Source organism: Paramisgurnus dabryanus, chromosome 11 (assembly GCF_030506205.2).
Source record: "Paramisgurnus dabryanus chromosome 11, PD_genome_1.1, whole genome shotgun sequence".
Classification (NCBI taxonomy): domain Eukaryota; kingdom Metazoa; phylum Chordata; class Actinopteri; order Cypriniformes; family Cobitidae; genus Paramisgurnus; species Paramisgurnus dabryanus.
In genome coordinates this window covers 33,054,932-33,080,299 of record NC_133347.1, presented here as the reverse complement: position 1 = coordinate 33,080,299, position 25,368 = coordinate 33,054,932, and the positions used below count along the sequence as shown (strand labels likewise).

Sequence of the window (25,368 nt, the reverse complement as noted above, 5' to 3'; positions counted from 1 at the left end):
CAACCCAGGAAAGAGTCCCAGTCCCCGTTTCATGGTCCAAACCGCCTGGAGGCGAGAAAAAGAAGATTGTTTTAAACTGCCCTTTCCCCTTTCCCTCTGCTTTTAGATATTTAAATAAAGTTTCATTTTAATTTATAGAATACTTGGTTGTCTGGTCATTGGGGTGGTCTTGGGAAACTCCTCGAGGTGGCAATTAGAGAGGGGCGTGACCCTTATAGAGATCTTGGGTCCGCTCCGGCCTGTGACACCCGTCTCGTGATGATATGTGTAACTATATTACTAGCATCAACCAGGGTTGCTGCAGGTTTCACCAAGTCAAATTTAAGACTTTTTAAGACCATTCTTAGTGAAATTTAACACCAACGTGACACAATGATCTCAAATCTCAAAACATTATATTTTTTATTATATGATTTTTTTTTGACAAATAAAATCCACTAATATGGGAAGATCAGTATGGTCAGCTGCTGATATGTGCCTTGTTAACCTGTTTTACACTTTTCCACCCATACGTTATATGCATAAATATGCACTATACCGCCATCACATTTATTCGCCTCTCTAATTACACAATAATTAAATGAAAATGAAATTTACCATTAAAAGGCAGTTTGTGGTTTGTTGTGTGTTGCTAACAAGGCCGTTTCTAAATCCGAAAGGCTGTAGCCTCCAGAGGTCACATTTGTTGGCTGCATGTCATCAAGATCAAGGTAGTAACCGCGCATGGAGCAGTGAGGTAAACAAAAGCTTCCCAAGTGAAAACTGTGTAACACTAAAGTTGACTCGTTGTTGGTGGCTCGGGACTCGATGGACTGACTGTTTGAGTTGATTTTCAATAAAGCAGTGTTGATTTTTTCACTTCTGGGTCCTCTGTTTCAGAACCTGGCAAATGCTCAGGTAAGCCACGGGCTAGTTGGTTAAATTAACACAGAAAAGATTTTTGCTTTTACAAAACTGCATTTAAGGTTTGTTTCTCGCAAAACCTAACAGTATACCCAGCAAACAATGACCTGGCGGTCCGCCGGCGGTTTTGGGGCGGCACGAAGTCAGCGGCTTGACGCGGTCGGACCACCGTCGGGGCACCTTCGGCAAACCGACCAACGTAAAAAAGCTGGCGGTCTGCCGGCGTTTCTTGGGTGGCAAGCCACCAGCGGCTTGCCGCTGCTGGACCACCGTTGGTACACCAGTGGCAAACCGCTAGGTTTCTACTGAAACTAAGAATTATAATAATCTTAAGAAAATACATGAAAAACAATATGAGACTGCATATAGGGCTTATTTAACGAAATACATACATATTTTTTTAATATTTCAGTTTAAAAGAATAAAAATAGAATAAAAAAATAAGAGATATACATAGTGTTTAATACAATATAGTACGTGCAGGCGTGGTAATTTGGACATATATGAATTAGACAACAAAACGAGTTTGTGATTTCATAATAATTTGAGGAGATTTTACATTGTTGTAGTGATTATGTCAATGTGTGACTTTGCCATGACGCGTGTGCTGTGCACGCTAAACACGTGCCCTTTTTAAAACACTAGGCTTGTTACTTCATGCGGCGCTGCAAGAACCGACAGCGATGACGTCAAAGTACCGCGAGAACGATTCGAGAACTCATACGAAGTGTAATTTCGTCTCGCTCTCGCGGCACTTTAACGTCATCCGCCTGTCAGTTCTAGCGTGGCCGCAGGAAGTCGAACAGCCTTCTTTCTCAACACGGATTACCATGAGGCGGACTGACGAGTGACGACTACAACGAGCTCCTCTTTCACGGGTTTCTTTACTGTTTTCAGGTAAGTTTAGTCCCTCAAAATACACAAATAATACACACAACTATTATTGACACGTAACAGAAACGCTTTTGTTGAATATTTATTTCATAGAAATGTTTTTTGTCTTCGAGAAAAGTCTGTTAGCATGTGGACGCTTTTCAAAAGTGATAATGTTAGGGTAACTAGCTTTTGCATTGTTTATTAAGTTTTGGCTTTTTAAAAAGCAACTTCGTGTGTTGATGAGATGATGTGATAGCTTTGTTCAGGTTGTCAATGCATTATTGGAAGTAACTTAGGCTAATTTGTTTAGCCTAAAATATGCAATGTACTGCACAGTTAAACAGTGAAAATAACTTTCATATAGCGTGAATATTTGGTGAAACTAGTACAAAAACATGTTTTATCGTAAACATATATAGACAAATGTTCTTTGATTTTAGGAGTGACAAAATAACCTCTATAAAAGCTGAAGATTTCAACATTTTCTGAAGGGAGCTACAGACAGAGATGTAAACTCAGGTGAGTTGAGAGCGTATTAACTCACTTTATATGCACTTTTTTCACAACATATTACCATGGATCTTGTCATTTTTCTGCATTTATAGCAGTTATTCTAGGAAGGTTTTAACATCCAAACGTGAGTGGCACCATATGAGCAATATTAAATGAACAAGTAAACCTACAAACATAGATTCTGTTATATTTTGTATACTATAATTTTCTTTTCAGTGTTTCACATCCTTTTAATCAATATTGATTGCTTTGTGACAAATTGCATGTTATGTTTGTAGATTTTCCAGGCTAATATCCGTGCAGCAGATTGAAGCAGACCTGTCAGAAAACATCTCTAAGGTGCTATGAATCTCATAACTAGTAAGTAATACTCTCATAACTAGTAAGTAATACATTGCTGTTTACAGGTTTAAGGTTGTGGTTTATTTATTTAAAGTGCATCCAATTTCATTGGTAAAAAACAACTTTATTTTGTGTATTTGGTATAATACAATGTGTTTGCGTGGTGTACGGTTAAAAACACATACATTTTTATAGCTTTGTATTTCCTCCCTTCCTCAAACGCTTTGATTTTGTACAGAACTCATCGATCTGAAATGCGCTGTGTCCCTGATTGGCCAGCTAATATGTACGTTGTGATTGGCCTGAATATGTCTGCCGTCAGCCGGAAATGTGACGCTCCTGTTTGAAAGATTCTGTCACAATGCAATGCTGACAGGAGTTAATGTGTAGGCTATGAGTAAAAGCGGGAGCAATTATAGAGACAGTGCATTTTTTGAAAACCACGCCCACCGGGGGAAAACAATCCAACCTTTTCCATTGACTGAAGGATTAGGATTGCTGCTGTTCATATTATTTCAATGACTTTAAATTGCATTTCTGGCTTATAACAAAAAAACATAACAATGTGTCACAGGCTGGAGCGGACCACAGGTGTCGTGAGTCACGCCTTTTCCTGGTTTCCACCTCGAGGAGGTCCCAAGAGCACCCCAATGACCAGACACACAGAGAGCGCAAGTATAATTAAAACAAACTTTATTAAATTACTTAAAAATATGGGAAAGGGGAAAGCTAAAATCCGATCCACCAACTGGGAAAGCACAGTCTCGAGTCTCTTCAAATCCGTCGCAGGTAAGTCTCAGGTGGGTCCTTCCTTTCCTTATCTCCTGACTATGCGACGACAATCAGCTTATTCACTAGGCTCCTTTGTGTTCTGCTTACAGGGGACCGATCCGGGGCTCTTTCCTTTTCCTGGGCGTAAGGAGGACAGAGGGTGAGTATTTAAAGGTTGGGATGTTGTATCAGTACCTGTGTTCGTGCGGGCTCAACTCCAGGATGGTCCAGCGGGGGCACTCCCGCTCGTCCTACTGTCAGGGGAACAGTACTCCTGCTGCCGGGCTTGGCTCCGCCCGTCCAGGTGGGTATATGAGATATGAGAGGTTGCTGGTGTAGGTGTTCCACCGATCCCTGGATCGCGGCACAGATAAGCGCTTCGGGAAGGAGACCACTAGATCTGCGATGGAACAACAGGTAAGTATGCAACACAATGGGTGTGAGGGACGGACACGGGGTTTCCTTTGGCCTGCAGGTGAATGTACAACACAGTATACTGGCTTGTGGCTGTTGGCATACGGTAGGTATATTACAGGGGACTGGGACTTTTCTTGCACTTCAGGCGGGCGTACAACACAATATGCTAGCTCTTAGCTGTTCACATAAGGTAAATACTTTACAGGTTACTGGGACTTGACTTTAACTTCAGGCGGCGTACAACACAATATGCTGGCTCTTAGCTGTTCGCATAAGGTAAGTACTTTACAGGGGACTTGGGCTTTACGGTTGCTTCGGTAACATACAACTCGATCTACTGGCTCTTAGCTTCAGGCAGGAGTAATTTACAGATGACTGGGACTTTACTTCTGTTCTATGATTTCTCAACGGCAGGCGGGTACTTCACATAACATAACTCTTCCTGGGCGGTGGACTTATGATAAGTAGACTGCGAAACAGTAAGTAGATGGAGCTTACAGACCTTAGCGGCGAAAGCGTCTTGACACTGGCCTACGTAGAGGCTCCACTAGACGGCGGTTGAAGCTGGAAACTGTTAGGCTGAGCCGAACGCTTCCCTCTCCTCTCCTCCAGCTAACGGGACAAGAGATTTAGACAGGGGCGAACCTTTGAAGGGACTCCACAACAGGTAATGTTATCGACACAGCTGATTTTCCTCCTACAGCAGCCAAGCTTTCTCCTTGCAGATATATATACTTTCCACTCTACTCACACCAGTCTTTCTTACTTGGTTAGTTCACCTCCGCAGGGACAGGAAGATCCAGGATGTCGATGCAGGATGTCAATGCAGTGTATCCATACAGGATGTCGCGAATGGCATGAAAATAAAGATGTCACCTCACCAGCCTCGACGTCCACTTGCTTCACCAAGACTCATCCAGCCTAGAGGTGGTTACTGACGGCACAAACACAGCATAGCACTGCAAGTTATCAAGTGTACACACTCACGGCAAGGACAAGGACTCACCCACTGCACTCCACACACTCTAAGTGAAATAAGGTCACAACCACGGCTGACTGGGACTCGTCCTGGGATTCGTTGGGCGCTGAGTACAACGGAGGATCGAAATGTGACCGTCGCCGTCACGACACCCCTGCGTCTTTCTCTACTTGTGATCCCCGGCTCACCCACAACTCCTTTCCACAGTGGGGCCGCTCACCTGTATGCTAGAACTCACAACACTCGCTGAATGGTTTACTCCAATATGATGTGGTTTACAAATGCTCAGAGGTTCTCACAGGCGGTGATAACACTCTCCCTTTGTCTCCTTCTCCTTTCAGATGTCGGATATTCTCCCTGCCAACGGTTATCAATCGCTGGAGGTCTCCCTCGGTGACACTTCTGGTGAGTATTCCTATTGCAGTTACTCAGAATATATCACTGACTTGCATGTGTTGTCTCATAGATCATCATTTAAATGTGATATACTCAGCCCAGTCACTCGTGTCCTTAAATCCTTCTTCACCCAGTCAATATTATTCTCCGCCTTCTCACCACTGAATTCGCCCAGACGCTCCACTCCTCTCACCAGATCGGCTAGAATAAACTGCCCCGTTTGCAACTACTGAGGCTCTTTTATATACTCCTCCTTTTCTCTCCGTTGTCCAATCCATAATCGCCACGCTCCCTTAACACACCTGTGCCTGATAAAGCTTAATTTTCCTCCCGGAGTTTCCCAGAAGTGCCGGTGTTTGCGTTTTTACGGTCCGGGCGGAACCAATCTCCACCAACTTTAGTTCCGCCCCAAAAAGTCACTTTGTGACAAATGCCTAAAAGCTGCTGCGTGACAGAGTCTACAGCGAACAAGCTGAACAACCCAGAAATAAGTTCTTTCTACCAGGCCATAAAACTCAGCCTTTAAGGAGACATAAGTGGATCGCTGATTACGTTTCCCTCCAGTGGGCAACTGGGCATAGTTCTAATTCTAGTAGTACCATGACAAGTTGCCTGTATCCAGTTTTGTGTCTTTGAAACGCTATTTTTTGGGGTCAACAGCTTATAAAATCTTATTTCTGGGTTTTTGGCTTGTTAGCTCTAGCCTGGTCCAACCAGACTCTCGTACATTCATTTAATTTGTACAGAGAGTCTGGCCACACTCCATGACAAACCGTTACTTCCATTAAGGAGAGTCCTCTGTTGAAGTTTAAAACTATTGGATCTGCCCAGAGTCACTCAGGATCTGCCATAGGCGATCGCTAACGTGTGGTCGTGACACATATCATGCGCCAAAACCGTCCGGAAACAACAAGTCCAAATGATAAGACCAACAAAACTTAGCAAACATTGTTCTTGCTCCGGCTTTAACTTCTGTATATTCGGCAGTTTTGCAATAACGGACCGAATAGCTTTTCTCACGTCTTTCTCCGCTACCATTACAACTACAACTCAAACTGACGCACGACCTCAACGTCATCGTTCTTAGCCACCTCCCTCTGTTCGCTGATTGGACCTGCAGATTTTTGCAGGAGAAATGAAACTCTACACAGCAGTCCCAGTTGTACTGAAGCTAAATGAAAATTAAGCGGAAGCACGTTTGAGGGCGGAGCCAGGCTATGTTAGCTCTACACTTTTAGGCATTGTTCTGGTATTATAAGCCAGAAATGACATGGAGGCAGCCTCATGCAATACAAAGTCAATGGAGACGGTTGGATTGTCCCCCCCCCCCGGTAAGCGTGGTTTTTAGATTATGAAGCGTTGCGGTCTGTCTCTATGATAATGTCGGTCTTGTCTACGTAAACAAGCCCAGACAGTAAACTGTTGCTTACTTGTGTGTGTGTTGTAGTCCAAGAAAAAAGATTTACATTGGAAACGATAACTCTTTGTCTACTCATTGTTTACGCATATCGTTAACATGTACTAATACACACTTACACACCAAAGGAAATGTAAAATCGTGAGTCGGACCATAATTGCTCTTTAACAAAAATACAATATAAAGAAGGCTTTTTCACATTTAAACTTTCCCAGTCCAAGTAAAAAAAAATAATAAAAAAACACTTCTTCTAAGACAAGCATTCACATACACTAAAACATCTTATGACCTTGTTTTCCAGTAATGAAATAATAAAAAGTGCAAATAAGCTTTTGCTTGAAATAATATGAACAGCAGCAACCCTAATCCTTCTCATTTTGCTTTTCTGTTTTTGTCCATCAGGATACACATCATAAGATAACTAGAGCTTACGTCTCTGTTTGGATCCAGCCTCACTTGTGAAGACTTCAGATGGCGTAAACACTCAAAAAGACATTGTATGATGGCATCTATAGATGGACATACACAACTGGCAAATGTAATATATTGTAATTACTGCACCAAAGCACAACTCTGCAGATTTTCAACTCACTTAATATTGTTACAAATACAATAGATGTTTATATTTGAAAAACATTTTTTTACTCTTTATTTACTTTTAAATTTTACTGATTTAATTCCATTTATTTGTCCACAATACTCTGCCAAAATGATGTTTTGCATCATCCAAATATTGTTAATTTACATATTACAGACATTGTAACAACACAAAGTGGGTTGAAATCCTGCTAACTTATCCTATAATAATAACTGTCTGTTAACTAAACATGGCTTTAACACATGACTTGTATTATATTAGAGCTGTTGTGATATGAATATTGATTTGTTTCCAGAATATGCTCCTCAGTGTGTCACACTCACCTCTGGCTGATTAAGGGATGTTTTGTAATCTTGAAACATGCATTTTCTAAATATGAAATGTATTGTGAAGAACAATCTACCCTTTAATGGTTTTACTTTGGTAAAACTGCAGATCATTTTTCAAACTAAGGTTTTGTTACCGTGGTTCTACTATACTGCCCTACAAAGGCTAAGTGCAGTAACTATGCAAACACTGAAACTGAGAAAAATGCCCTTAAAGTTTTTTACACCAGCCAGTCAAACATGTTACTGCAATTTTGGCAAACACATTTCTCTGATGGGACAAATTATACCAGGATACTTTGTCACAAGACACAACAAATCTCACAAAAACCCATTTCAACCTTTAACTCAATTTTGACCAAATGCATAGTTACTGCGCTTTGGCTTTGTAGGGCAATGTAGTAGTTTTATATTAATGCTGGAGTGAAACCATGGTAACCATATTTTTTTAAATCATGATAAAGTTTGTGGTTACTAAAATGTAGTATGCTGTTGTAAGAGAATGTTTATTCTTTATAATTGTTGTAAAACCATGGTTGATTTTATATTTACCATGTTTTACTGCAAATGATGGTAAAATCATGTATAACTTTGCATGGGTACAGAAAAGTGTAAACTGGTTGTTTTTATTTGTAAGTCACGTTGGTTTTAATGCATCTGATAAATGTATATGCATTTGGATATTTATTCTGTTTACTGACAATAATAAATTTGCAGTTGCTGATGTAAATGGTTTATTATTGTGTTGAAACCACGGACCGACCGTGGGCAGCTAGCAAACATTACCGGTATAAACCAGCGGACCTCTGCGGCTGCCGCTGGTGGTCCGCTGGAAAAACGATGGGTAAAACTCCGGTGAGCCGCTGGCGGCATCCGCCGGTGGACCGCCGCTGGTCCGCTGGCCTTATGTTAGCTGGGGCAGCGGTCCGACAGCGGACCTCTGACTTCTGCGGCTGCCGCTGGTGGTCCGCTGGAAAAACGATGGGCAAAGCTCCGGTGAGCCGCTGGCGGCATCCGCCGGTGGACCGCCGCTGGTCCGCTGGCCTTATGTTAGCTGGGGCAGCGGTCCGACAGCGGACCTCCGTCGAAAAAGTAGCGGCTGCCGCTGGTGGTCCGCTGGAAAAACGATGGGCAAAACTCCGGCGAGCCGCTGGCGGCAGCCGCCGGTGGACCGCCAACTTTGCCGCCGGTGGTCCGCCGTTGGACCGCTGGCCTTATGTTTGCTGGGTACAGTCAGATCACAACACCTGAAATAGCTTATGGCATGAATTGCGTGGATTATAATAGCCTACATCTGTATCCTCTTTAAAAAATAATGATTAAAAACTGAATTTAAATGCAATTCAGTGACGCGCGAAATGCAGAACTTTTCCTTTTAGAGGCCCGCCCATCAAACACTTTCCTCCTCCGTCACTGATTAGTTCTACAGCATTTGAAATTACTATTTTATTTTTTGCGGACAACGCTTTTCGGGAATAAATAGGATGATATATATTATGAGTGTGCTTGACCAGACGTATAAGTAATTTCAAAAAAGAAGAAAATGGCCGCACTTTGCATATAAAACGTATATTTATTGCACAGACGCGTTTCGGCTTTGCGCCTTCCTCAGTGTGCTTGAGTGAATGAACATTACAAACTCATTCATATATCCCCACCCTTCCATACACCCACACAAATGACCAATGATAATGCAGTGTGCACCACAAATGAAGTGATTCTGCCTTTCACTCTGAGCGTCCTGTTTGATTTTGGATGCGTAAAGGTTTTTTCAGTGAGCTTGTAATTAAGTGCTTTAATTGTGTGGCATGCAAAGTTACCGTCTGGGATTTTGAAAGAAAGACGCAGCGGACTTGGCGCAGGCAAATACGATCGCACCAGACGATCTCTCAAATTAGATGCTCTTTTATAACAATATCACGGAGGGTCTTGGAAAGCATGACCGATTGTAGGGTCACTGCAATTACGAACGATGTGTTTTAATGAATGAGATATGTGTCCATAAGTTGACACAAACGTAATTGGAGTGTCTGAATTTGGCTTATGCACTCATATCAGTCATTGTGTTTGTGCGTTCAATGTTGCGTACCCGCTCAAAGCAATCTCGCAATAATGTATTATCATATCCCCTATCTGCGAATCTTTGACATAGCTCCCCTGCCTGTCTTTCTAAAGCATCTAAAGGTATGGTACAGATAAATTGATGATGTAAAATTGACTAGAGTTACTTTTATGACTCTTCAAATACTTTGCGGGGAACAACATCTGCACCAATGGCATCTTCATCTGTTGCCAGATGTGATGATGTGGTCTGATCCTTAGGTTTTTTAGTTTGGGCTGTTAGACAGAGTGGAGCCTGTCGTTTCTGGGCTTTGCGCTTATGTAATATATTGAGAAGCGATTTTTTTCCCTTCATCTGAGGCAGTTTTCTGGTTTGTCTGTTTTGATTAGAAACAGAGAACAGCACAATCTATTCAGCATACTTTTTGAGCAATGTATCATTAATAAAACCAGACAGAGCAGTTCATGTGTTTCTAAATAGATGGGAGAAGTTTTAACAGAAAATATTTCTCCATACATATACTGATATATTTAGTTTTAATATATATTTAATATTAATATATTATAATTTACATATTACACAGTGTTTATCGTTTATTGTCACTGTCCAATTTACACACTAATATTGTATTATAATATACAGAAATTATTACATATATACACATAAGTTTGTTTAAAATATTTATTGGATAATATATACACACGCGCACTACTAACGTTACACAATATTTGTATTTGTATTTATTCCGATCTCCATTAGCGGTGAAAACACAGCTATTCTTCCTGGAGTCGATACTTCACTAAGAAACATTTACATGAGTAATATGACAAAAATAACCATAATACAAACAAAAATTCATAACAGCAATAAAACAGCACATAAATACATACTCACACCCACCCACATACATCCACACACAGGACCTAGTTTAAGTTAAAAAGATAATAGAGAGATACGCTTACTCATTGCGATTAGTAGAAATTTTTGTGATAAATAATACTATAAATAATCCAATTTTCTTATTTTGAAACCATTTGAAGCACTTCGATATAGGAAGCAGCATCACAGGACCAAATCTCAGAACAAAAGTCTAATTGTGAGAGTACAAGTGTTTTTCTTCTTAGGTGCTGTTGGAATAAAGAAGATGCCTCTTCAGGAGGACTTTAAATTGTTGTTTACTATTTGCATTAATAATTTCACTTGGTAAATTGTTCCAAGAATACATGGATCTGTATTTTACAGTATTTTTTCCGTAATTTGTTTTTACTTTGGGTAGTTTGAATCTGCCCTCTATAGCATGTCTAGTTCCATAATTATGCTCATTATAACTAAAACATAACTCACAATAAAGCACATTTGGTAATTCAGATACTACAACATTTCTTGTCAGATTGAGCAATGAGGCTTCAAATCTCTCTGTTACCTTTAACCAGGACAACATAGCGTGCATCCAATTTACATTTGTTCTATACAGACATCGAAGAGCACATCGCGCTGCCTTGTTTTGAACCCTTTGAAGCACTTTGATATGAGAAGCAGCAGCACAGGACCAAATCTCAGAACAATAGTCCAATTGTGATAGTACAAGTGTTTTTATAACATCTGCCACCATCTTAAAAGGTAATAAATGGGAGCACCTTTTAACCATCACAAGACTTCTGCCCATCTTGCGTACAACAGTACTGATGTGTTTGGACCACAACAGCTTGTTATCAAGTTCTACTCCAAGAAGTTTAACCTCTTGTACCTGCTCGACATTTGTATCCTTCACAGTTATACACAATTTAGGCTCATCCAACAGCATACATCTGGTTCCAAACACAATACTTTTTGTCTTTTCAATATTTAGTGCTAACTTATTATTAATGATCCACTCATGTACCAATTTTAATTCTTCCACTAAAACATTTTGAAGTTCAGCAATTGTACTTTGTGAAGAATAAATTGTTGAATCATCAGCATACATAGATATTTTTGCTTTTTGTAACACTAAAGGCATATCATTTGTGTACATAGAAAACAGTAATGGACCTAGACAGAATATAACCTTTACAACATACATTTTTGGTCTTGGCTTCCGCTTTCTCTTTTAGCGAGGAAGAAGTAGTATGTGGTGGAGATGACCATGTTTTAAGAGGTGCTACCCGGAGTCGTTTACCCTTAGACAACTCCTCCTCCTCTATGTCTTCTTTATTCTCTAAAAATTATAGAAACAAAATAGGAAGCAAAACTATATATCACTCATTTGTTTATATTGTGCAGTGAACGAGTTACTATAAAACAGCTACTGCTTACATACCTTTAAGCATCAGTATTTGTGCCCTGAAGAAGTCTTTCTTCCATCATACCCAATAAATCTGTGTTTGGTCAAACATGTTAAAGTCCTTAATTTTGCATGTTGAAACAACTGCCGTGCAGCCGTCATCCAGGTACCTCACGTATGCAAACATTCTCATTCCCAGCGATCGGCAGATTTGTCGCGTAGAAGCTGAAACTTTTTATTTACCCCAAAACAAAATCCTAATTACAGTGGCGAAAAAACAAGATGATTTGGAACACGTGCACTTGTACTAATTTCGATAAACACTGTAAGGTATATAATGTAGTCGAAAACATTGCGAGATTTCTTATGGGAAAGTGCTGGAACTAACGTAGACTAATCATGTTTCGTACACTTTTCGCCATTTTCCGGAAACCTTCGGCTATTTCTCGAAGCAACTTGCTCCAACAAGCAAGTTTGTGTGCTCATTCTCTGTGTGTTTGAGAAAAGTGAGAAAATGTACCTCCTCCGCACGTGTACGGAAGATGATAAGGCGAAACGATGTTTCGTACACGTTCACAACAATGTTTCGTACAGAGCGCAGCACATGCTATCAGCTGCAAAAATTTATATTTCATAAACTGCAGGTGAGTTGTTTATTTATTTTAATGCATACTTGAGGTAATATTTTAACTGTTATTTAACTTTATGCATGAAATCGTAACTTTTTACTTTTCATGAAAAGATGGCAATGAAAAACGTTGTGTTTATAGTTTGTTTATTAACTTATATAAGTGTGTGTGTGTGTGTGATAACTATTTACATTAAACATATAATTTAAATAACATCTTAATAACAGTAATGTTAAATAACATAATACAAATGAACGCTTAAAGTTAACTTAAATAAAAATTCATTTATATTTGTAGGTGTATTAACAAGAACAACGTTTTGACAAAAATGAACACTTAACTTGCATAACATTTAATTTATATTTGTAACTTAGGTGTATTAAGATGAACAACATTTATGACAAAGCCCGTCTTCATCTGGGATTTCCTTCACCTCCGCACACTGAATGTGGAACCATAAGTGACACAGATCACACTGAAGCCATTCTGTAATGGCTTCATTGTTGGAGTCAGGAGGGACCACTCTCTTGCACAGGGCACAGTGCTCTCCATCTTCCTCTGTTGCAGTAGGGGCCTTGCCTTTTTTGCCTCTTTGCCTCCTGGGTTTGTCTCTTTTCTTCCCTCTTCTTTGCCATCTCTTCCTTGCGCTTTCTCTTGTTGTCTTCCTTCTCTTTTTCCTCTGCTTCTTTTATGTTTAGCAGTTCAATGTATTCAACGCTGGTGATGACGCGGGCTGGCAACGGAATGCGACGCCTCACCTTGTCATTCCTCTCCAGGGCTGGGCTCATGAGGACATTTGCCAGAGTCTCTGGGATTACACCTGCTGCCACCAGGTAATTTTTTGGAGCCACTCTGTTACAGGTGGGGCAAGGGGTTTGTGTGGTGGAAGGAGTGGTGGTGATGTCTGTTTCATTAGGTTGTGTGGACTGTGCGGCTGAAAGAGGGGTGGAAATGGTAGATGGTGTGGCAGGACCCGTGTGGTGTGGCAAACAGAGTGGAGGGAAGACTGGATGGTGTGTGGGGACTGCTGGATGGTGTGGCTAAAGGAGGCGTGGGACCGATGGATGGAGTTGGAGTTGCAGATGGAAGCATTCTCACCACCTAAAAAATTAAAAGTATGTAAAACTTATTAGCACACTTAAAAAGAAACCAAGTAACTTAGAGGTTAAATTAAGATTGTATTAATGTGAAAATTACCTGGGTTGTGTCCACAGCATCTCCGCACAGAGGAAAGATACCAGCTTTGCGGAACCTAGCCTTAATGTTTTAGGCGGTGACTGTATTGGAGTAAACATGTTTAAGCAGCGGTGAAAACTGCTTCTTCTCCACTACAACATCTCCCCGCACCAAACCCATCCTGGAAGCCATGGTGGAGAAAGCAGTCTTCTGTGGGTTGAAGACTGCAATGTTGCAAAATGTGTGTAGTGTCTGCAGGTAGGCAAAGAATTTCGATCATGTTTTCTCTGCAAAACACTATCACATCTTTAGACACATGTGTCTCATGTTGGTCCATGATTAAAATTAGTGGTCTCTCCTCAGGTGCATATTTAACAAAATGATGCAGCCATTTTAAAAAGAGCTCCGAATCCATATACCCCTTATCTTGGATTCCATAGAGGGCATTGGGGGGCCCATCCAGCCTGTAGGCATTGCTTGGCAATGCACTGTCATGTGCTCTCTGGTTGTCTGCTGCTGCTGGTACACGTGCTTTTTTCCCAGCTGGCACAGGACCTTCTCCCTGGACCGAGGTTTGTCCCCAAATCCCATTTCATCACAATTATAAATAAGATGTGGCTTGTCTTGTAAACTATGCTTTGTGTACAGCTCTTCGTAGAGTTTTAAGAATCCCTCGAAGGCCTCCGGTGTAGCACCATGGACTCTAGCTCTGTCCAGGGAATCTGCTGTCCATGAGGTCAACTCCGGATGCCGGGCCTTGAATCCGGACCACCACATGTCACCTGGCCCCTTCTCCATATTGACCGTGGTGGTGGCAGCTCTGCCACTTTCTTTTATTATCCCAAGCCATGGTCTGCCATCCAAAAAAATAAACGAGAATAGGGAATCTTCCTCTTCTGGTGTCAGGGCCAAATTGGGATGAGGCTTGTGGGAGAATTTATTTTTTGTAGCCTGCAACGTGGTGTGGGGAATACAATATTTTTTTGCTGTTGCCCTTAAACTTGCCCCTGCCTTTACTTCTTCAACTGCCTTCTGTAGCATCTTCCTGGGATATTGCTTTTTCTTTCCTTGCATCTTTTCTTTGACCTTCCTTTTGAAATCAAATATTTTTGTATCAATTTTTAACATTTTTTTATTTGACTTTGTATGAATTTTTTTAACTTAACTTATTAAATCTTTTTACTTAACTAATGAAATATTGTTAATTAACTAAACTTATGAAACATTTTTAATTAACTTATGAAACATTTTTAATTAACTTATGAATTTTTTTTTACTTAACCTATGAAATATTTTTAATTATGAAATCTTTTAAACTTTAATAAATTGTGTATAAAAACAACATTAAATAACATGTGTGAATGTGTTATTATTGTGTTTAACATTGCCAACTTTTATATCTAAAGTAAATTAAAGAAAGACATCACAGTTGAGTAAGTTAAAACATTAATTAATTCATATTTTTTGTTTAAGCATGATAAAAGTGAGGTTAAACATAAGCTTTGGATACAGGATGATGCTGACGGACGTGCTGCCCAAGTTGCTCCATGCGGTCATCGGCCCACAACTGACTTCAAACAATAAATATTCCAACTTAAAATATTTTTTTCAACAAAAGTTAATATATCTTACAATTTGTGATTACTTATCATCCATTTCATGAAGAGTTTAATACAGTGTGAAGCATAAATGAAAGCAAAATCCACATTTTTGCTGCTCCACTTGTCTCCCCCTGAAGCTGCCGTCTGTCAGCATATGCCTGCCCACCGTCCATTTTCAAATACAAAGGGTGCACCCTGCAGACTTACGGGATTGTTGCTGGAGTAAATTGCGGTAGGTTGTCTTTCCTGGTCATGGGTGAAAGAGGGGGAAATGAGGATGATACTGATATAAATTTTATGTGTGACCTGAAAGTATTTATTGAGTAATTGGTGGAAAAAGGTCAACTGTACGGAACATTGTTGTGGTGTACGAAACATGGTTAGTCTACGTTACATTTACTCTTTGTGAACATTGTTGCTTTAAAGGTTGCATAGCAACGCCGATGCTGGGTAATATCCTACTGTCTATGGTAATATCTCTTCAGATATTACCGCTTTACTGAAAAATAAAACTGAACTATATCTTAATTGAGACAAAGGCATTTTAACATTATTTGACTCCAAACTCCTGTTGGACTACACTGGATAATGTATCGATATATATATCTATATTAATATATATATATATATATATATATATATATATATATATATATATATATATATATATATATATATATATTAGTAAAATTCCATTAAATTTATTGAATAATACTAAAGTATTTTAATTGAGTACTCTTTACATATTTTTTACAAAGAGATTATCAATTCATTTCGACATAATTTTACTATTAACTGAAATGCATAAAATTTGAAGAAAAAAAAACTTATTTTGCAGTGTATCTACGCTGGGATAGAACCCACAAGCTTCACTAAACCACCATCGGATAATTCATTTTAACTATCGCCTCATATACCCTAACTGTAATACAATTTTTTTTAGAATCATGGCCACAAAAAAATATAAATATAAATCCACTTTTGCAAGTGACTCAGAAAGTGAAGTTGACACTGAGGCATTTTGACAGACTGTCCCTGATGACCCTGACCCAGAAATGGACTCCATACTTGCATCTGTAGGTACTACCACAAAAGCAGAGGCAGTGTTGATGATAATGACATATGCGGCTAGACATAACATATCTGGGACTCAATGCACTTTTTGGCAAAGAGGTGGTATCTGTATCTAAATATCTGTTCAACAAAGCATTCAAAAATAATTCAGAAATGCTTGAATTTCACTTTTATTGTAAGTCATGTAAATCATACATTGGTACTCAACAAAATATTGAAGACAAAAATATTACACAGAGCCTCCAGTGTAGCGATCCCTTAGAAATCAGTACCCTGAACAGCGGTAGTTTTTTTATCAATGTACCAATTGCACCTCAAATCCAGGCACTACTACAAAATCCTGAAATTTCAAACAACATTGCCTACAGGTATGAAAGGTCAAAAAATGAACACATTATCTCTGACATATATGATGGTGACATGTATGCACAACTTTCAAAAGCAGGTGAACTTCTTTCAGATCCAAACAATTTCTCATTTAATTTCAATTCCGATGGCTCACCCCTGTACAAATCCTCCAAATTTTCAATATGGCCTATACAGTACAACTCCACTTGAATGAGCTGCCTCCCAAAATCCGATTCCAGAATGTGATGTTGGCAGGGCTTTGGTTTGGTGCACGGGAACCAGTTATGCACATTTTTCTTAAACCATATGTTGATCAGGCCAAAGATCTTGTGTACAAAGGTGTAGCATGGAGAAAAAACAGAGAATGCATAACTAGTAAAATTGTGGGGCTATGTTGTTGTGTAGATTCAAAAGCCAGACCAGCCATACAGAACACCACACAATTTAATCAGGGATGTGATTTTTCCGGATTAATCCGGAATTCCGGATTTTCCGACCTGAAAATGTGACCTACGTGAATCATGCAGATACGTAAAAAAAAAAAAAATAGGGGGGAGGGGGGTATCTCACAGCCGTCACCATGGTAACCCGGGACGGAACCACAATCGCCGTCCCCGCCCAACAGGGCCACAACGGGCGGCACGTCAGATGACAAAGAGATGCATTTTCTTTCCTTTCCAGGTATCAAAAAGGACGTGTTTCCGACCGTTCGCAAACGACGGATGGCTAAGTATGATTGTATTGGTCAGATCAATCAAGCTCCCTGCGAGGGGTCCTGCAGTGTACCTCAGTCGCCCTCGCGCTACAGTGGTATCATGAAAATAACATTTCCAGATCGGATGATCTGGGTATGTATTATTGCTTGTGTCTATCGAAAAAAGAATCACGATCTCAATAAAATCCTGTAATCAGATGCTGTATTTACGTGTTCACGTATTTACATTAAAACAATCCAGACGTTATGTTGTCAAACTTGCTTACACTCACACAGTGTAAAACCAAAAACCCTATTCATTCACCAATCAGACCCGATCGTTTCTCTCCTCTCTTCTCCTCATTTGCGACGTTTGGCTGTCACTCGCGTGACGCGAAACAAAGCAGCAAACATATACACGTCGGTTTACTTGGTGGATTTGGAGCGGCAATTTTCAAAGAAATGAGAGGAAAAACAAGCGTCATTGCAGAAAATCCTGGTGGCGAGTGTGGCGACTGAGAGAGGGACGATGCAACAATATTGGTTCCGAAAAAAGGCAAGGAAATAAGTTACCTCTGAACGTTTCTCAATCGGAAGGCTGCAGCAGGTCTCATAGGCTGCATACGTCATCGAGCCTGTTTTAACCTAACTGAGCATTACATTCGGAAGTCATAAACATATTACAACAATTTACGATTAACTAAGAATAATAGTAAACTTTATAATTGTTAATATTGTGAATCTTAATGAGTCTTGATGACGTATGCAGCTTAGAAATGCGACCTCCGGAAGGCTGCAGACTTAGGATTGAGAAACGGCCTCTGTAACATCATTTGTTTCAAAGGTTTCGTGTTTTTAAAGTTTTAAGGTTGACCAGTTTGATTAAAATAAATAGCACCTGTACTTTTTTTGTACAATTGCTTTTATTTATTATTGTCAACCTTCTATTGTTTATGTTTAACAGCTAACAAAGTTACTCATCTACAGGGGTCTAAAATTAGAAAAAAAGAGACATTTAAGACACTTTATTATAACTAAAGGTCCTGTGTAGCACATTTTTACAGATATTTGTATTAAAAAATACTCTGGTAAAATTAGAAGTACTGATTTAACTTCTTTACTCAAGTAAAAGTACCAAAGTACAGGCTTGGAAATTTACTTAAAGTATTAAAAGTAAAAGTAGCCATGCGAATGATAACCATTTTTTATGCAAAGCTCATGTTACCTGGATCACACAAATGCTAGAGTGCAAGCTGAGAAACCTAAGTGGATATGGGAAAAAATCTTTGTAAGATTTATTCGTTCTTTATAAGCCATTGCCTACATTTTATATGGATGTCTGCAAAATAGGCCTTCTATTGACATGAACATTTGCATGTTGCACATTTAGCTGTTAAAGTTGGGTAAAAATGTAAAACAAAAATAAGTTAAAACATATTTTTTGTCATGGTTGTTGTTATAGAGAGAGGTGGTGATGAAGCAGTGGACAAGACACTTACTTTTGATTCCCACTGTTACACATCTACCAAATAAGTTATGTGTCATACTGTACAAAAAAGTTGCATGTTGCATATCTAGCTGAAAAATAAATTAAAATGTGTTTTTTGTTCAAATAAGTTGTTATGGGTCCTGCTTTACTATCCGTATAGATCCACCACCAGTTTGATTGGCGTGTGTGTGTGTGTGTGTGTGTGGGGGGGGGGGTCTTAATATATTTTCCTGCTTTTTTGTCCTTGGCCAATCACATGCCTGTTTAATGGATACTTTGGTTGTGGATTTTGTCTGCATCCTGGTACCCTAGTAGACCGCCAGGTGAAGTATACAGTAACAACAACTGAATATGCAGACAGAGATGCTGAAGGAATGTTGTCTGATATGGAGCTTGCATTATCTAACAACAGTAGTGTAAGAGGAGTAAAGGGTCCCTCTCCTCTTATAAACATGCCATACTTTGCTACAGTTTGGGGCTTTGTTCCAGACTACATGCATGCAGTCTTACTTGGTGTCATTAGACAACTCACAGAGCTTCTTTTGAATAATATACTACATTGGAAGCCCCAACATATTACTTTCATATGCGAGTTCCCAAATGTGTATGAAAGGGACTAGTCTTTTATTTAGCATTTTTCTCTGATTTCGAATCTCTAATTGTTTTTGTTTTGCACAAGCTAATGATTTGTGTACAGGTTTTTTGAAACATTATGACATATTAATGTTTAAAATATTGTATGATATGTATGTGCAGTAAAACAGAAACTGGTTGTATTGCACAGTTGTAAATTATGTACTTACTGAGAATGGTATGTTAATGAGAAATTCAAGATAAAAATTGTAATAACATATTACTGATGTATATTTGTCAGAATCCTGCCGGATCCTGTTGGTATTTAGATCTAGTTTAGCATGGCAGGGTTCTGACAGTACATATGTTCTATGTGGGAAATGTGTGGTTGTAGTATTGGTTTATTCCGACCACGCATTTCCCGGGTCTCGTCACTTTTTCCCCGATTCCTTACTTGTAATTATTTTCAGGTGTATGTAATTTACTTTCTCCCTATTTAAGAGTCCTTGTGTTTGTCGTCCAGTGCACGTTCGTCTTGTTTCATGCTTGTGTCATGCCTTGTCGGATCTTGTAAGTTGTATTTATCCCAGTCCTGATCTGTTTTATGTTTTGGAATGTAAGGCCCCTTTCCGGGTCCGCCCACAGGTCCAACGACGGTAGCCAATGGCGCGGCAGAAGGGATTCTTACGCGTTGCTGTCTTTCCTTTTCGCAACATAACAGAATTGGTTTAAAGATGTTTGTTTACAAACGAATATGAATTAATATACATTACCTCGTTATTTCATCTGACTCCTTAATGAAACAGTTTAAGAATTTATTGGTAATTATTAAATTTGGATAAACGTTTGATCATTCTATTCACTCATGTTTACATTGAACTCATTCATTCGATTATCAATGTCATATCAGTCCACACCGGCCGTTGTGTGGGTACTGAACGCAAACTCGACCATACAACTAATCAAAAGTTAAGAAGTTCGTCAGACCTTATTATTAATGGCAGTCAATACGTCGATGCTTAACCCTGTAGTTAAAATTAAGTGGTTCGTCAAACCAAAATAATATAACGAAAAGGCAGACGATACGCCAAACTTACCCTATTAAGAGTAAGTGGTTCGTCAGACCAAAATAGTAAAAGGCAGACGATACGCCAAACTTACCCTATTAAGAGTAAGTGGTTCGTCAGACCAAAATAGTAAAAGGCAGACGATACGCCAACTTACCCTATTACGAGTAAGTGGTTCGTCAGACCAAAATAGTAACAGGCAGACGATACGCCAAACTTACCCTATTAAGAGTAAGTGGTTCATCAGACCAAATAACCAAAACACAAAATGGCAGACAATACGCCTACTTAATCCTGGCCGTAGATTTGCGGTAACAAAGGATACATCAATTTACTTGTAGTCAATAATTCAGAGTAAGGCAGAATGAATGCAAAACGTAACAATTTATTAACCAGGTAACGGTACAATAATTCAAAAGCCAATTCAACCAATATAGTATATTAATCAATCATAAGAAATATCAATAGTATGAAATAGTTCAAAACAATGTAATACAAATCATACAAAACCCTTAATGGTACGAAATGAGAAAGTTTGAAATGTTACCTGGAGATGAAAAACTACACACAGAGCTTGTGTGGGAAATCTGTCTACAGATTCCCCGAAATGTTTGTCAGCTCTACTTAAATACCCAGACGGAATAAACATTATGTATACATTATTTACCAATGGAAGTTTGCAGTGATTGGTTCTTACAGACCTATGGGAGGCACCTCGTCCTGGATACATTTGTAGTGGGGTGTACGCCCCTTGGGTAGAGTTACTATTTGTTTTATTGATGTGAGAATGAGACCTGTGTACCAGTCGCGATAAAACCTTTGTAATGAAATGAAACATGAATATTTTCCACTGTTATTTACATTTGATATGACCTTTCTTACACATAATCATCTGGTGTGCTGTAGACTGTCCTGTGTTGAGGAGGTAACAAGGAAAGGAGGGGTAGAGGGGTCAGACATTTGTCTGCAGGTCCATCATTTGTATGGAGATGTGGTGTTTGAAAATCAAGTGTACCTCTCCAGGGAGTCTCCTGTAATCGAGATAAAGTTCTGGTTCCCGAGAGGGGTGTTTTGGGGGTCTTGGTCCCCTGCCGTGAGTCCTGGAGGAAAGTTGTTGTGTTGCAAAAAGTTCTCTTTTGATGTCCTTGCTGCCTCGGGCACCTACAGGGCACACACACTGCACTCTCGGGCATCCATGCTGTGTTCCCAGGAAGGGCTGACCTTTTGGTCAGGATCAATCAAAATTCTTACAGTATTTCCCCGCTTGGCCCCGCGGGAAAATTGTAATAGGGTACCTGCGGGGTCAGACAAAGCAAAGGTTTTTTTTTTTTTTTTTTTTTTAAGAGTCTTTGGAACACAGGTATCTGCAGTGGGCTGAGGGCAAGGGCAGCGTGTGTGGATTCCTGTGTAGATTTGAGGAGATGCCTGAAGTAACAGCACTGGAAAATGGTGAAGGTGAAGATCAGGGCACTGCCAATGGCACACCCCCGGAACACCCAGTCCCACCAGGTGTATGTGTACTGTGCCGACCGAGTGGATGAACTGGATAACAGTTGTGCAGTCTTTCGTGCCAGGTTGATCTCAACCTGCGCTTGGTTGAGGTGGTATTCAGTTTGCAGGATCAGTCTCTGTGTTAGCTCCATCGTGTCAACCACAGCTTGGGTACCTTGTTCATAGAAAGTGTCATCCCACCATGGTGAAGTCTCTGTGTCCAGTGGCACTCTTCCTAAAATGTTGACTTGACCCATCGAAAAGTCCTCTGTTACTTCCAAGCAAAACGAGTGATTAGCAGAGCAGGCCAGTCCTCCGTAGGTAAAAGAGTTCATCTCACTGACCACGCACCACTGTGAATGTGACACCTGGATAACATCATAGTAACCATGCAGTGACTGAACGTTTATAAGTTTGGTGTCATTGGGGGAGAAAGGTTGCAAAGTGTTACATGTACAGATAACATAATTGTGCGTTTCATGGCAACATGTGCGACTGGTAAACAAGGTCTCATTACCCTTTTGTGTCATGTATCCAGTGAGGTGATCCCATTTAATTACCTGATCCTTCACTACCACGCCCATAGAGCGTATGGTAGTGGAATTTGGAAAAACCTGATCTGGGTGTATTAAAGGAAAACTGACGAAAAACCCAATACATCCATTACAATATCTTACATTTTTCATTTCATCTAAGATCTCTATGAGGTCATTCAAAACATGTCTGGGTGTCTTGTACAGATGAAGATCTAGGATTTCTGGTCTAGCACCAGGTAATCTTGTGCATATGACCTGCAGGCTAAAGTCACGCTCGATGGTACAGGTTTGATCGAATTATGTGTGGCTGACCGCAAGAAGCGCCTGCGCTTCGGATCGAACCGTTTTGATAATGTTTTCATTACTACTTGTAATATGTTGAAAACCAGTCCACCTGGTTCACCAACCGTGTTGAGAAATTAAATTGTTTGGTTATTTTGTAGTCATTGGCAATGGAAGTGAGATTTGCGCGGCAAGTCCGCTTTTGTAATCATGCATTTAAACTATCGATTCGTGACTGTAGCCATACATACGTCTTGTCATTGTTATCACAGTGTTTCACATGAGCAAAAAATAAGAAAAATAAGAAATAGAAATAAAAAATAGAATTCTTTTGGTTTGCAATGTTCACAGGTGGTCAAATTAAAGACAATATTTCAGTGTCAAATAATCACTTTTGTGGCCCGGCGTGGTTTCCTGGGTCACTAACACATTTTCCTATACTATATGTGTCCCCTCTCCGGCTAGTCCAGAGAAAAGATTTTGGTTTGTTGTTGTCAGGTGCATATTAGGTTATATCGAGTTATGTGTGTTTTTTAGAGAGTGCGCATGCTCCCAATTTGCTCCTGGTTCTTTTTAAGTTGATACCAGGGCGTTATATTCTGAAAGTATGTGCGTGCTGGTGTTTCTCATAGAATGCATCCTATGGGGAGATGGTCAGAGCCTATTTTACAGTAGATTTTTGTTGCGCAATTTGGTTCCGGAGCTACTCCGGGAGGCCATGTAACTAGTTCTCTGTGTGTAAGTGTAGTAAATGACGTGTATGACCTCTGCGTTTCCTGCCCATCTCCCACATTCCAGAGCGTGTGTGTGAGTGATACCCTTTGACCCAACTTGATGTAAATGGGTCTAGACACTTCCTTCTTCTCTGGTCTCCATGGTATTGCTGCAGCCAACCTGGGAGACAAGATCTAAAGAGACAGTTAATGTTGCTTATTTGACTTTGTGTACCCTTAAGCAGTTTGCACTGTGACATGTGATACCATCTTGGTTTCCATTTAACAATGGTGGCCACACGGCTGTTGCGTATAATTTTACCTTCGTATGGTTCATGCCACAATTTTGTGAAAGCACCTTGCTTCACAAAAATACATTATCATCATGTCGCTTTCTGAGACTTTTATCTCAGGACTGCTGGAGTGTGTTCCCAGTCTTTAGGAAGTTTCATGATTCTACCAGTCATTAAGTTCACAGCAATGTTCAAACTGTGGACAATACATCAATGCAATTGTTTTCGTGTTATTTAATGTGTCTTGGGATGCTGTGGACAATACATCAATGCAATTGTTTTCGTGTTATTTAATGTGTCTTGGGATGAGTTTGGTTCGCTCACACGTGTGCCATTTTGAGAATTTATAAATTGTTATAGGCAATAACGAACTCCCCCTTTGGCCACCGGGTAGCGGGCCAATGAACTCCTTGGTTGATGGTGGTACATACGATGCATGCATCACACCATCTTTAATATCTGATGGCATTATCGGCCACCTGGTACTCTTTTGTATCAGCGTATGTTTTAGGGGCTGATACCCGTGTACTCATGGTACAGCATTATCACTGGTTTTTGGAGGGCTTTTGGAACAATGTATTTTCCATCTCCTAAAATCATCCCTTCCACGACAGTGACTAACTGATCCTGCTGTAAATGTGGAACCACCTCCCCCTCTGAAGTCCACAGCTCTTGTTGATACTGCTTTAAATCGGAGCGATCTGAACCGCACTCGCAACAGGCCCAGTTAGAATGTCGGGCTGCCATTCGTCTCCTTTCACGCTTGCTATTTTTGTCAACTGATCAATGACATTGTGGTTTTGTTCATGTTCATCAGGGTTTCCGTTAATTTGTGCGTGCATTTTGATGACTGATATTGGGGATTCGTGCAATTTAATTTAGCTGCCTAATTGTGGTTATACTGTTAGTACTGTTTGATTGGTGTTCTGGTGGAAGTTAGAAATTTTTGTAACTGTCACTGTCCTATTATGAATAATTATTGCCAGGAGTTGTGTTCGCGCTGCTACATTCATCCTTTAAACTCTTTGCGATAAACTCCTTAAACTGTTTCTCCAATTTTAAGTCGATAGTGGACATCGTTGATTGGTCCTGGGCTAACTGATTTCTTAGATCTTTTTCTCTTTTGCGGCAGTGTTTTATGCCGTGGTTGGGTTTTTTGCAGTAGTGGCAAATCATTCTGTTTCGAGTGTCAAATTTGTCTGCACCATTCCCTTCAGTCAGCCAGTGTGCGGATGCTACAGCACGGGGTTTTAACCTCCACCGCTGTTCTATCCTTGACCCCCAGTCCACAACTGCCCTAAATGAGTTTTCCACTGGATCGACACCATTAATTAAAGCCCTCTGAACTGGGGTACCAGCATTCTTCTTTATGATCTCTAATAATGGCTCGTGATCGCGGCTTGCATTTTCCATACCCGAATGCTCTTTGTATGTTACCCACACACGCTCGGCATAGGCCTCGAACGATTCACTATTTGTCTGCTTAATTTCCAGAATTCTACTCCAATCTGAGTTTGTGGGTCCCCTTAGGTCTAACAA

The 25,368-nt window shown here is 40.0% G+C and overlaps 1 pseudogene; it reads right to left on the bottom strand.

Annotated features, from left to right (window-relative positions):
- Positions 1 to 20,963: 20,963 nt before the first annotated feature.
- LOC141282943 (uncharacterized) lies at positions 20,964 to 24,576 on the bottom strand (annotated as a pseudogene).
- Positions 24,577 to 25,368: the final 792 nt, after the last annotated feature.